This window comes from Canis lupus, chromosome 31 (genome assembly GCF_048164855.1).
Source record: "Canis lupus baileyi chromosome 31, mCanLup2.hap1, whole genome shotgun sequence".
NCBI lineage: Eukaryota > Metazoa > Chordata > Mammalia > Carnivora > Canidae > Canis > Canis lupus.
Window position 1 is genome coordinate 1,387,432 of NC_132868.1, and position 12,659 is coordinate 1,400,090.

Consider the following 12,659-nt stretch of genomic DNA (forward strand, 5'->3'; position numbering starts at 1 on the left):
GAGGACCAGAATGCCCAGGTCTAGTTGAGGCCTAGAGTGGAACCAGATTCACCTGGTCTTGGTGACATAGATGGGGACCAGAGTCACCATGTCAGGGTGAGGCCCAGAGGGGATCCAGAGTCATCATGTCCAGGTGAGGCTCAGGTGTGGAACAGAGTATCCAGGTCATAATGGTCCACAGATGAAGACCAGAGTCACCAGATCTGGGTGAGGCCCACATAGCATCAGACGCACCAGTACCAGGTGAGGTCAAGAAGGATTCCACAGCAATCAGGTCGCGGTACGGAAAAAAGTCACCAGGACTGGGTGAGGCCCAGATGGGGTTCAGATTCACCAGGTCCAGGTGAGGCCCAGGTGGTACCAGAGTTCCCAGGTCTGGGAGAGGACGAGGTAAGGACCAGATTTACCAGGTCCAAGAGGCCCACGGGGGGACCTGAGTCACCAGGTATGTGTGAGGCCCAGGTGGCCATCCCACTCACAAGGTCCAGGTGAGGCCAAACTGCATGCCAGAGACACCAGATCCAGGTGAGGCCCTAGTGGGGACCGGAGTCACCAGGTAAATGTGAGTCTACAAGAACACCACAGTCACCAGGTCCTGGTGTGGTTCATGTGTGAACGAGAGTCACCAGGTCCAGGTGAGACCCAGGTGGGGACCACAGTCACCAGGACCAGATTGAGGCCTAGGTGGGGGGACCAGAGTCATGAGGAACATTTGAGGCCAAAGTGTGGAGCAAAGTTATCATGTCCAGGTGAGTCCCCGGTGGTGACAAGTGTCACCACGTCCTGGTTTGGCCCAGGTGGGGACCAGAATCTCCAGGAACAGTGGAGGCCCTTGAAAGAACCAAGTCAACAGTTCGAGGTCAGGCGCAGGTGGCAACCAGGGTCAGCGGGTCCAAGTCAGGCTAAAGTGGGGTTCACAGTCACTAGGGCACGTGAGTCCCAGAGGGGGACCAGAGTGACCTGGTCCAGGTGAGGTCCAGTTGTGGAACACAGTCACCGGGTCCCAATTTTGCCTAGTTGAGGACCATGGTCAACAGGGCCAGGTGAGGCCCAGATGGGGACAGGCGTCACCAAATCCAGGTGAAGCCCAGGTGGGGACCACAGTCACCAGATCCAGGGTAGTCTCAGGTGCAGACCACAATCACCAGGTCCAGGGGAGGTGCAGGTGAAACCACACTCACCAGTACACGGTGAGGCCCTGGTGGGGATCAGAGTCACGAGGTACATGAAAAGCTAGAAACACTGCAGCCACCAGGTCCACATGATGTCCATGTGGGAACGAGAAACACCACTTACAGGTGAGGACCATGTGGGGTTCCGACTCACCATGTCCAGGTGAGACCCAGGTGGGAACCAGTGTCACCATGTCCAGGTGTGGCCCAGGTGAAGACCAGAGTTAATATGTCCGGCTGGGTCACTGATAGTGAACAGGGTAACCATATCCTGATGCTACCCAGGTGGGTACCAGATACACCAGGTCCTGGTGAGGCCCAGGTGGGACCAGAGACATGAGCTCCAGGTGAGGTCCCATGGGGACCACAGTCACCAGGTCTGGTGAGGCCATGCTTAGGATCAGAGTCACCAGTTACAGGTGAGGCCCAGGAGGAGCCAGAGTCACCTTGTACAGAAGAGGCCAAAGTCAGGACCTGAGTTACCAGGATCAGTTCAGTCCCAGTAGGGAATAGAGTAACCATGTCCTAATGATGCCCTGGTAAAACCAGAGTCACCATGTCCAGATGATGCGCAGTGGGGAGTATTTTCACTATGTCCCATGAGCCCCAGATGAGGACTAGTGTCACCAGGTCAAGTTGAGGCCTAGAGGGGTACTAGATTCACCTGGTCTAGGTGACATCCAGATGGGGACCAGAGTCACCATGTCAGGGTGAGGCCCAGAGGGGATCCAGAGTCATCAAGTTCAGGTGAGGCTCAGGTGTGGAAAGTATATCCTGGTCATAATGGTCCACAGGTGACGACCAGAGTCACCAGATCTGGGTGAGGCCCAGTTAGGATCAGAGTCACCAGTTCCAGGTGAGGCCAAGAAGGAGTCCAGAGCAATCAGGTCCAGGTGAGGAACAAAGTCACCAAGACTGGGTGAGGCCCAGATGGGGACCAGGTTCAGCAGGTCCAGGTGATTCCCAGGTGGTGACCAGAGTTACCAGTGCTGGGTGAGGACCAGGTAAGGACCAGATTCACCAGGTCCAAGTGAGTTCCATCTGGGGACCTGTGTCACCAGGTATGGGTGAGGCCCAGGTGACAACCCCACTCACCAGGTCCAGGTGAGGCCAAAATGCAGGCCATGGAGAGGAACCATGTCCCGATGATGCCCAGGTAGGGACCAGAGTTACCAGGTCCAGGTGAAGCCAACCTGTAGGCCATGCAGTTGAACCATGTCCGGATGATGCCCAGGTAGGGACCAGAGTCACCAGGTCCAAATGAGGCCCAGATGGAGCATATTCACTAGGTCCAGGTGAGGCCCAGTTGAGGGCCAGAGTCCCCAGATCTGGTTGAGGACTAGAGGGGTACCAGAATCACCTGGTCCAGGTGACATCCAGATGGGGAACAGAGTCACCAGGTCAGGGTGAGGCCCAGAGAGGTTCCAGAGTCATCATGTTCAGGTGAGGCTCAGGTGTGGAACACAGTCACCAGGTTCCAATGATGCCCAGGTGAGGAACAGAGTCACCAGGTCTGGGTGACGCGCAGATAGGATCAGAGTCACCAGATCTTGTTGAGGCCTTGAGGGGTAGCAGATTCAACAGGTCCAGGTGAGGTACAGGTGGTGACCAGGGTCCCCGTTCTGGGATAGGACCATGTAAGGACCAGATTCCCCAGGTCCAAGAGGCCCACGTGGGGACCTGAGTCACCAGGTATGGGTGAGGCCCAGGTGGCAATAACACTCACCAGGTCCAGGTGAGGCCAACCTGCAGGCCATGCAGTGGAAACATATCCCGATGATGCCCAGGTAGGGAGAAGATTACCAGGTCCAGGTGAGGCCAACCTGCATGCCATGCAGTGGAACCATATCCAGATGATGCCCAGGTAGAGACCAGACTTACCAGGTCCAGGTGAGGCCAACCTGCAGGCCATGCAGTGGAACCATATCCCGATGATGCCCAGGTATGGACCAGAGTCACCAGGTCCAAATGAGGCCCAGATGGAGCATATTCACTAGGTACAGGTGAGTCCCCTTTGAAGACCAGAGTCACCAGATCTGTTTGAGGCCTAGGGGATACCAGAATCACCTTCTCCATGTGACATCCAGATGGGGACCAGAGTCACTAGGTCAGGGTGAGGCCCAGAGCAGTTCCAGAGTCAATATTTCCAAGTGAGGCTCAGGTGTGGTACAGAGTCACCAGGTACCGATGATGCCCAGGTGAGGACAAGAGTCACCAGGTCTGGGTGACGCACAGATAGGATCAGACTAACCAGTCCAGGTGAGGCCAAGAAAGGGCACAGCAATCAGGTCCAGGTGGGGAATAAAGTCACTAGGACTGGGTGAGGCCCAGATGGGGACCAGATTCACCAGGTCCAGGTGAGGCCCAGGTGGTGACAAGAGTCCCCGGGTCTAGGAGAGGACCGGATAAGGACAAGATTCACCAGGTCCAAGAGGCCCACGTAGGGACTTGAGTCACCAGGTATGGGTGAGGCCCAGGTGGCAACCCCACTTACCAGGTCCCTGTGAGACCAACCTGCAGGCCAGAGTCACCAGATCCACGTGAATCCCTAGTGGGGACCGGATTCACCAGGTAAAAGTGAGTCTACAAGAACGCCAGAGTCACCAGGTCCAGGCGTGGTTCATGTAGGAAGGAGACCACCAGGTCCAGGTGAGACCCAGGTGGGGACCACAGTCACCAGGTCCAGGTGTGACCCAGGTGGGGACCACAGTCACCAGGTTCAGTTTGAGGCCTAGGTGGGGGGATCAGATTCATCAGGACAAGTTGAGGCCAATGTGTGGAGCAAAGTTATCATGTCCATGTGAGGCCCAGTGGGAACAGAGTAACCATGTCCCATTGATGCCAGGTGGGAAAAGAGTCACAAGGTCCAGATGAGACCTAAGTGAGGAGTAGATTCACCAGGTCCAGTTGTGCCCAGTTGAGGACCAGTGTCCCAGCTCCGGGTGAGTCCCAGAGGGGGAACAGAGTCACCCGATTCTGGTGATATCCAGATGGGGACCAGAGTCACCATGTCAGGCTGAGGCCCAGAGGGGATCCAGCGTCATCATGTCCAGGTGAGTCTCAGGTGTGGAACAGAGTATCCAGGTCATAATGGTCCACAGGTGAGGACAGAGTCACCAGATCTGGGTGAGCCCAGTTAGGATCAGAGTCACCCGTTCCAGGTGAGGCCCAAAAGGAGTCCACAGCAATCAGGTCCAGGTGGGGAACAAAGTCACCAGGACTGGGTGAGGCCCAATGGGGACCAGATTCACCAGGTCCAGATGATTCCCATGTTGTGACCAGACTTACTAGTTCCGAGTGAGGACCAGGTAAGGACCAGATTCACCAGGTCAAAGGGAGGCCCACGTGGGGCCCTGTGTCAAAAGGCATGGGGGAGGCCCATGTGGCAACCCCACTCACCAGGTCCAGGTGAGGCCAACCTGCAGGCCATGCAGAGGAACCATGTCCCGGTGATGCCCACGTAGGGACCAGACTTACCAGGTCCAGGTGAGGTCAACCTGCAGGCCATGCAGTGGAACCATGTCCCAATGATGCCGAGTAGGGAACAGAGTAACCAGGTCCGAATGAGGCCCAGATGGAGCATATTCACTAGGTCCAGGTGAGGCCCAGTTGAGGACCAGAGTCACCAGATCTGGTTGAGGCCTAGAGGGGTACCAGAATCACCTGGTCCAGGTGACATCCAGATGGGGACCAGAGTCACCAGGTCAGGGTGAGACCCAGAGATTTTCCAGAGTCATCATGTCCAGGTGAGGCTCAGGTGTGGAACAGAGTCACCAGGTACCAACGATGCCCAGGTGAGGACCAGAGTCACCAGGTCTGCGTGAAGCGCAGATAGAATCAGAGTCACTAGTTCCAATTGAGGCCAAGAAAGAGTCCACATCAATCAGGACGAGGTGGGGAACAAATCACCAGGACTGGGTGAGACCCAGATGGGGACAAGATTCACCAGGTCCAGGTGAGTCCCAGGTGGTGACCAGAGTCCCCGGGTCCGGGAAGGACCAGGTAAGGACCATATTCACAGGTCCAAGAGGCCCACGTGGGGACCTGAGTCACCAGGTATGGGTGAGGTCAGGTGGCAATCCCACTCACCAGGTCCAGGTGAGGCCAACCTGCAGGCCAGAGTCTCCAGATCCTGGTGGGCCCTAGTGGGGACCGGAGTCACCAGGTAAATGTGAGTCTACAAGAACACCACATCACCAGGTCCTGGTGTGGTTCATGTGGGAACGAGAGTCACCAGGTCCAGGTGAGACCCAGGTGGGGACCACAGTCACCAGGTCCAGATTGAGGCCTAGGTGGTGGGACCAGAGTCATCAGGACCAGTTGAGAACAAAGTGTGGAGCAAAGTTATCGTGTCCAGATGAGGCCCAGGTGGGGAACAGAGTAACCATGTCCCATTGATGCCAGGTGGGAAAAGACTCACAAGGTCCTGACGTGGCCTAACTGAGGAGTAGATTCACCAGGTCCTGTTGAGGCCCAGATTAGGACCACTGACCCCAGCTCCGGGTGAGTCCAGAGGGGGAGCAGAGTCACTGGTTCTGGTGATATCCAAGTGGTGACCAGAGTCACCACGTCAGGGTGAGGCCCAGAGCGGGACGAGAATCACTAGGTCCAGGTGAGGCCCCGATGTGGAACTGAGAAACCAGGTCCCATGATGCCCATATGAGGACCTGAGTCACCAGGTCCAGGTGAAGTTCCTGTGGGAACCAGTCACCTCGTCCAGGTGAGGCCCAGGTGGGACCACAGTCACCAGGTCCAGGTGAGGCCCAGGTATATAAGAGAGTATCCAGGTCCCAATGATGCCCATGTAAGGACCAGAGTCAACAGGTCCAGGAGAGGCACAAATATGGATCAGAGTCATTGTGTTCCAGGTGAGGCCAGATGGAGACCACAGGATCGAGTTACAGGAGAGCCCCATATGGGAACCAGAGCCACCAGATCCAGGTGAGAACCCGGTGGGACCACAGTCACAAGGTCCAGGTGAAGCGCAGGTGGAAACAGGATTCACCGAGTCCAGGTGAGGCCCAGGTGGCGACCAGTCACCAGATCCAAGTGAGGACAATCTAAGGACCAGATTCACCAAGCCCAATGAAGCCCAAGGGGTGACCAGAGTCACCAGGTAAGGGTGAGGCCCAGAGGAGGAACCAGAGTAAAAAGTTTAGTTTGAGGCCAAGAATGGGACCAGAGGTCCCTGGTCAGAGTGAGTTCCAGATGTGGAATAGAGTATCCAGGTCCCAATGATGCCTGGGTGAGGACCAGAGTCACTAGGGCCATGGAGGCCCAGATGGGGAACAGAATCACTAGGTCCTGGTGAGGCATAGAATAAGACGACAGTCACCAGTATCAGGTGAGCCCCTTGTGGGAACCAGAGCCACTCTATGCAGCTGAGTCCCAGGTCCATGTGAGGCCCACGTGAGGACCAGATTCATCAGGTCGAATTGAGGCATAGCTGGGTACAAGAGTCACCAGGTCTGGGTGCGGTCTAGGTGGGGCATGATTCAGCAGTTCTGAGTTAGGTTAAAGTGGAGACGAAAGACACCAGGTCCAGGTGAGGGCAAACTGAGTACCAGAGTCACCAGATCCAGGTGAGGTCCATGTTCAAAGAGAGTCACCAGGTCCAGGAGAGGTCCAGGTGGGGACCAGAGTCACCAGATCCAGGTGAAGTCCAGTTGGGGACCAGAGTCACCAGATCCAGGTGAAGCACAGGTGGGACCAAAGTCAATAGGTCCAGATGAGGCCCAGAGTTACCAAGTATACGTGAGGCCCCGGTGGGGATCAGAAGCAGCAGGTCCATGTGATGCCGGCTTGGGGACCATGGTCAACAGGTCTACTTGAGGCCCAGGTGTGGAACACAGAAAGCAGGTCCAGGAAGTCCCCGGGGGTGACAAGAGTCACCACATCCAGGTGAGGCCCACGAGGGGACCAGGATCACCAGGTACACGGGAGGCCATTGAAAGAACCAGAGTCAACACTTCGAGGTCAGGCGTAGCTGGCAACCAGGGTCAGCAGGTCGAAGTCAGGCCAAAGTGGGGTTCACAGTCACTAGGGCACGGTGACACCCAGAGGGGGACCAGAGTCACCTGGTCCAGGTGAGGTTCAATTGTGGAACACAGTCACCGGGTCCCAATTTTGCCCACTTGAGGACCATGGTCAACAGGGCCAGGTGAGGCCCAGATGGGGACCGGAGTCCCCAAGTCAAGGTGAAGCCCAGGTGGGGAACACAGTCACCAGATCCGGGGTAGTCTCAGGTGCAGATCAGAATCACCAGGTCCAGGTGAGGTGCAGGTGGCAACCACACTCACCAGATCCCGGAGAGGCCCTGGTGGGGACCAGAGACACGAGGTACATGAGAAGCTAGAAACACTGCAGCCACCAGGTCCACATGATGTCCATGTGGGAACAAGAATCACCAGTTACAGGTGAGGACCAGGTGGGGATCCGACTCCACATGTCCAGGTGAGACCAAGGTGGAAACAAGTGTCACCATGTCCAGGTGTGGCCCAGGTGAAGGCCAGAGTTAATAGTTCCCGCTGGGTCACTGTTAGTTAACAGAGTACCATATCCTGATGCTAACCAGTTGGGTACCAGAGACACCAGGTCCTGGTGAGGGCCAAGTGGGACCAGAGTCACCAGATCTGGTTGAGGCCTAGAGGGGTACCAGAATCACCTGGTCCAGGTGACATCCAGATGGGGACCAGAGTCACCAGGTCAGAGTGAGGCCCAGAGAGGATCCACAGTCATCATGTCCAGGTAAGGCTCAGGTGTGGAACAGAGTCACCAGGTACCTATGATGCCCAGGTGAGGACCAGAGTCACCAGATATGGGTGATGCGCAGATAGGATCAGAGTCACCAGATCTAGGTGAGGCGAAGAAAGTGTCCACAGCAAGCAGGTCCAGGTGGGTAACAAAGTCCCCAGGACTGGGTGAGGCCCAGATGGGGACCAGATTCACCATGTCCAGGTGAGGCCCTGGTGGGAACCAGTGTCACCATGTCCAGGTGTGGCCCAGGTGAATACCAGAGTTAATAGGTCCGGCAGTGTCACTGTTAGTGAACAGTGTAACCATATCCTGATGCTACCCAGGTGGGTATCAGAGACACCAGGTCCTGGTGAGGGTCAGGAGGGACCAGAGACATGAGGTCCAGGTGAGGTCCCGATGGGAACCACAGTCACCAGGTCAGATGAGGCCATGCATAGTATCAGAGTCACCAGTTACAGCTGAGGCCCAAGTTGAGCCAGAGTCACCTGGTACAGAAGAGGCCAAAGTCAGGACCAGAGTTACTGGAATCAGGTCAGTCCCAGTGGGCAATAGAGTAACTATGTCCCAATGATGCCCAGGTAGAACCAGAGTGACCAGGTCAGATGAGGCGCAGGTGGGGAGCATATTCACTAGGTCCCTGTGGCCCAGTTGAGGACCAGTAACACCAGGTCTAGTTGAGGCCTAGAGGGGTACCAGATTCACCTGGTCTGGGTGACATCCAGATGGGGACCAGAGTCACCATGTCAGGGTGAGGCCCAGAGAGGATCCAGAGTCATCATGTACAGGTGAGGCTCAGGTGTGGAATAGAGTATCCAGGTCATAAAGGTCCACAGGTGAGGACCAGAGTCACCAGATCTGGGTGAGGCCCAGTTAGGATCAGAGTCACCAATTCCAGGTGAGGACAAGAAGGAGTCCACAGCAATCAGGTCCATGTGGGGAACAAAGTCACCAGGACTGGGTGAGGCCCAATGGGGACCAGATTCACCAGGTCCAGGTGATTCCCCGGTGGTGACCAGAGTTACTAGTTCCGGGTGAGGACCAGGTAAGGACCAGATTCACTAGGTCCAAGTGAGGACCACGTGGGGCCTGTGTCACCAGGCATGGGTGAGGCACAGGTGGCAACCCCACTCACCAGGTCCAGGTGAGGCCAACCTGAAGGCCATGCAGAGGATCCGTGTCAAATGATGCCCAGGTAGGGTCCAGAGTTACCAGGTCCAGGTGAGGCCCAGATGGAGCATATTCACTAGGTACAGGTGAGTCCCCTTTGAAGACCAGAGTCACCAGATCTGTTTGAGGCCTAGGGGGTACCAGAATCACCCTGTCCATGTGACATCCAGATGGGGACCAGAGTCACCAGGTCAGGGTGAGGCCCGGAGGGGATCCAGAGTCATCATGTCCAGGTGAGGCTCAGGTGTGGAACAGAGTATCCAGGTCATAATGGTCCACAGATGAAGACCAGAGTCACCAGATCTGGGTGAGGCCCAGTTGAGGACCAGTTTCACCATATCTGGTTCGGCTTAGAAGGGTACCAGAATCACCTGATCGAGGCGATTTCCAGATGGGGACCAGAGTCACCAGGTCAGGGTGAGGCCCAGAGTGGTTCCAGAGTCATCGGGTCCAGGTGAGGCTCAGGTGTGTAACAGAATCACCAGGTACCAATGATGCCCAGGTGAGGACCAGAGTCACCAGACCTAGGTGACACGCAGATAGGATCAGAGTCACCAGTTCCAGGTGACGCCAAGAAGGCGTCCACAGCAATCAGGTCCAAGTGGTGAAGAAAGTCACCAGGATTGGTGAGGCCCAGATTTGGACCAGATTCACCAGGTCCAGTTTATTCCCAGGTGGTGACCAGAGTCCTCGGGTCTGGGAGAAGACCAGCTAAGGACCAGATTCAACAGGTCCAAATGAGGTCCACGTGGGGACCTGAGTCACCAGCTATGTGTGAGGCCCAGGTGGCAACCCCACTCCCCATGTCCAGGTGAGGCCAACCTGCAGGCCAGAGTCACCAGATGCAGGTGAGGTCCAGGTGGGGACCAGAGTCACCAGATCCAGGTGAGGTCCATGTTCAAAGAGAGTCACCAGGTCCAGGAGAGGTCCCGGTGGGGACCAGAGTCACCAGATCCAGGTTAAGTCCAGGTGGGGACCAGAGTCACCAGATCCAGGTGAAGCACAGGTGGGGACCAAAGTCAATAGGTCAAGATGAGGCCCAGGTGAGGACCAGAGTTACTAGGTACACGTGAGGCCCCGGTGGGGATCAGAAGCAACAGGTCTATGTGAGGCAGGCTTGGGGACCATGGTCAACAGGTCTATTTGAGGCCCAGGTGTGGAACACAGTAAGCAGGTCCAGGAAGTCCCCGGAAGTGACAAGAGTCACCACGTCCAGGTGAGGCCCACGTGGGGACCAGGATCACCAGGTACACGGGAGGCCATTGAAAGGACCAGAGTCAACACTTCGAGGTCAGGCGTAGGTGGCAACCAGGGTCAGCAGGTCCAAGTCAGGCCAAAGTGGGGTTCACAGTCACTAGAGCACGGTGAGATCCAGAGGGGGACCAGAGTCACCTGGTTCAGGTGAGGTTCAGTTGTGGAACACAGTCACCGGTTCCCAATTTTGCCCAGTTGAGGACCATGGTCAACAGGGCCAGGTGAGGCCCAGATGGGGACTGGAGTCCCCAAATCCAAGTGAAGCCCAGGTGGGGACCACATTCACCATATCCAGGGGAGTCTCAGGTGCAGACCAGAATCACCAGGTCCAGGTGAGGTGCATGTGGCAACCACACACACAAGGTCCCGGTGAGGCCCTGGTGGGGACCAGAGTGACGAGGTACATGAGAAGCTAGAAACACTGCAGCTACCAGGTCCATATGATGTCCACGTGGGAACGAAAATCACCAGTTACAGGTGACGACCACGTGGGGATCCCACTCAGCATGTCCAGGTGAGACCCAGGTGGGACCCAGTGTCACCATGTCCAGGTGTAGACCAGAGTTAATAGGTCCGGCTGGGTCACTGTTAGTGAACAGTGTAACCATATCCTGATGCTACCCAGGTGGGTACCAGAGACACCAGTCCCTGGTGAGGCCCAGGTGGGACCAGAGACATGAGTTCCAGGTGAGGTCCCAATGGGAACCACAGTCACCAGGTAAGGTGAGGCCATGCTTAGAATCAGAGTCACCAGTTACAGGTGAGGCCCAGGTGGAGCCAGAGTCACCTGGTTCTGAAGAGGCCAAAGTCAGGACCAGAGGTACCAGGATCAGGTCAGTCCCAGTGGGGAATAGAGTAACCATATCCCGATGATCCCCAGGTAGAACCAGAGTCACCAGGTCCAGATGAGGAGCAGGTGTGGAGCATATTTACTAAGTACCGGTGAGGCCCAGTTGAGGGCCAGAGTCACCAGGTCTTGTTGAGGCCTAGAGGGGTACAAATTTCACCTGGTCTAGGTGACATCCAGATGGGGACCAGAGTCACCATGTCAGGGTGAGGCTCAGAGGGGATACAGAGTCATCATGTCCAAGTGAGGCTCAGGTTTGGAACAGAGGATCCAGGTCGTATTGGTCCAAGGTGAGGACCAGAATCACCAGATCTGGGTGAGGGCCAATTAGGATCAGAGTCACCAGTTCCAGGTGAGTCCAAGAAGGAGTACACAGCAATCAGGTCCAGGTTGGGAACAAAGTAACCAAGACTGGGTGAGGCCCAGATGGGGACCAGATTCACCAGGTCCAGGTGAGGCCCAGGTGGTGACCAGAGTTACCAGTTCCAGGTGAGGACCAGGTAAGGACCAGATTCACCAGGTCCAAGTGAGGCCCACGTGGGGACTTGTGTCTCCAGGTTTGGGTGAGGCCCAAGTGGAAATCCCACTCACCAGGTCCAGGTGAGGCCAACGTGCAGGCCATGCAGAGGAACCATGTCCCGATGATGCCCACGTAGGGACCAGACTTACCAGGTCCAGGTGAGGCCAACCTGCAGGCCATGCAGTGGAACCATGTCCCGATGATGCCCAGGTAAGGAACAGAGTAACCAGGTCAAATGAGGCCCAGATGGAGCATACTCACTAGGTCCAGGTGAGGCCCATTTGAGGACAAGAGTCACCGGATCTGGTTGAGGCCTAGAGGGGTACCAGAATCACCTGGTCCAGGTGACATCCAGATGGGGACCAGAGTCACCAGGTCAGGGTGAGGCCCAGAGATTTTCCAGAGTCATCATGTCCAGGTGAGGCTCAGGTGTGGAACAGATTCACCAGGTACCAACGATGCCCAGGTGAGGACCAGAGTCACCAGGTCTGGGTGATGCACAGATAGAATCAGAGTCACCCGTTCCAGGTGAGGCTAAAAAAGAGTCCACAGCAATCAGGTCCAGGTGGGGAATAAATCACCAGGACTGGGTGAGACCCAGATGGGGACCAGATTCACCAGGTCCAGGTGAGTCCAAGGTGGTGACCAGAGTCCCCAGCTCCGGGAGAGGACCAGATAAGGACCAGATTCACCAGGTCCAAGAGGCCCACATGGGGACCTGAGTCACCATGTATGTGTGAGGCCCAGGTGGCCACCCCACTCACCAGTTCCAGCTGAGGCCAACCTGCAGGCCAGAGTCTCCAGTTCCAGGTGAGGCCCTAGTGGGGAACACAGTCACCAGATACGGGGTAGTCTCAGGTGCAGATCAGAATCACCAGGTCCAGGTGAGGTGCAGGTAGAAACCACACTCACCAGGTCCCGGTGAGGCCCTGGTGGTTACCAG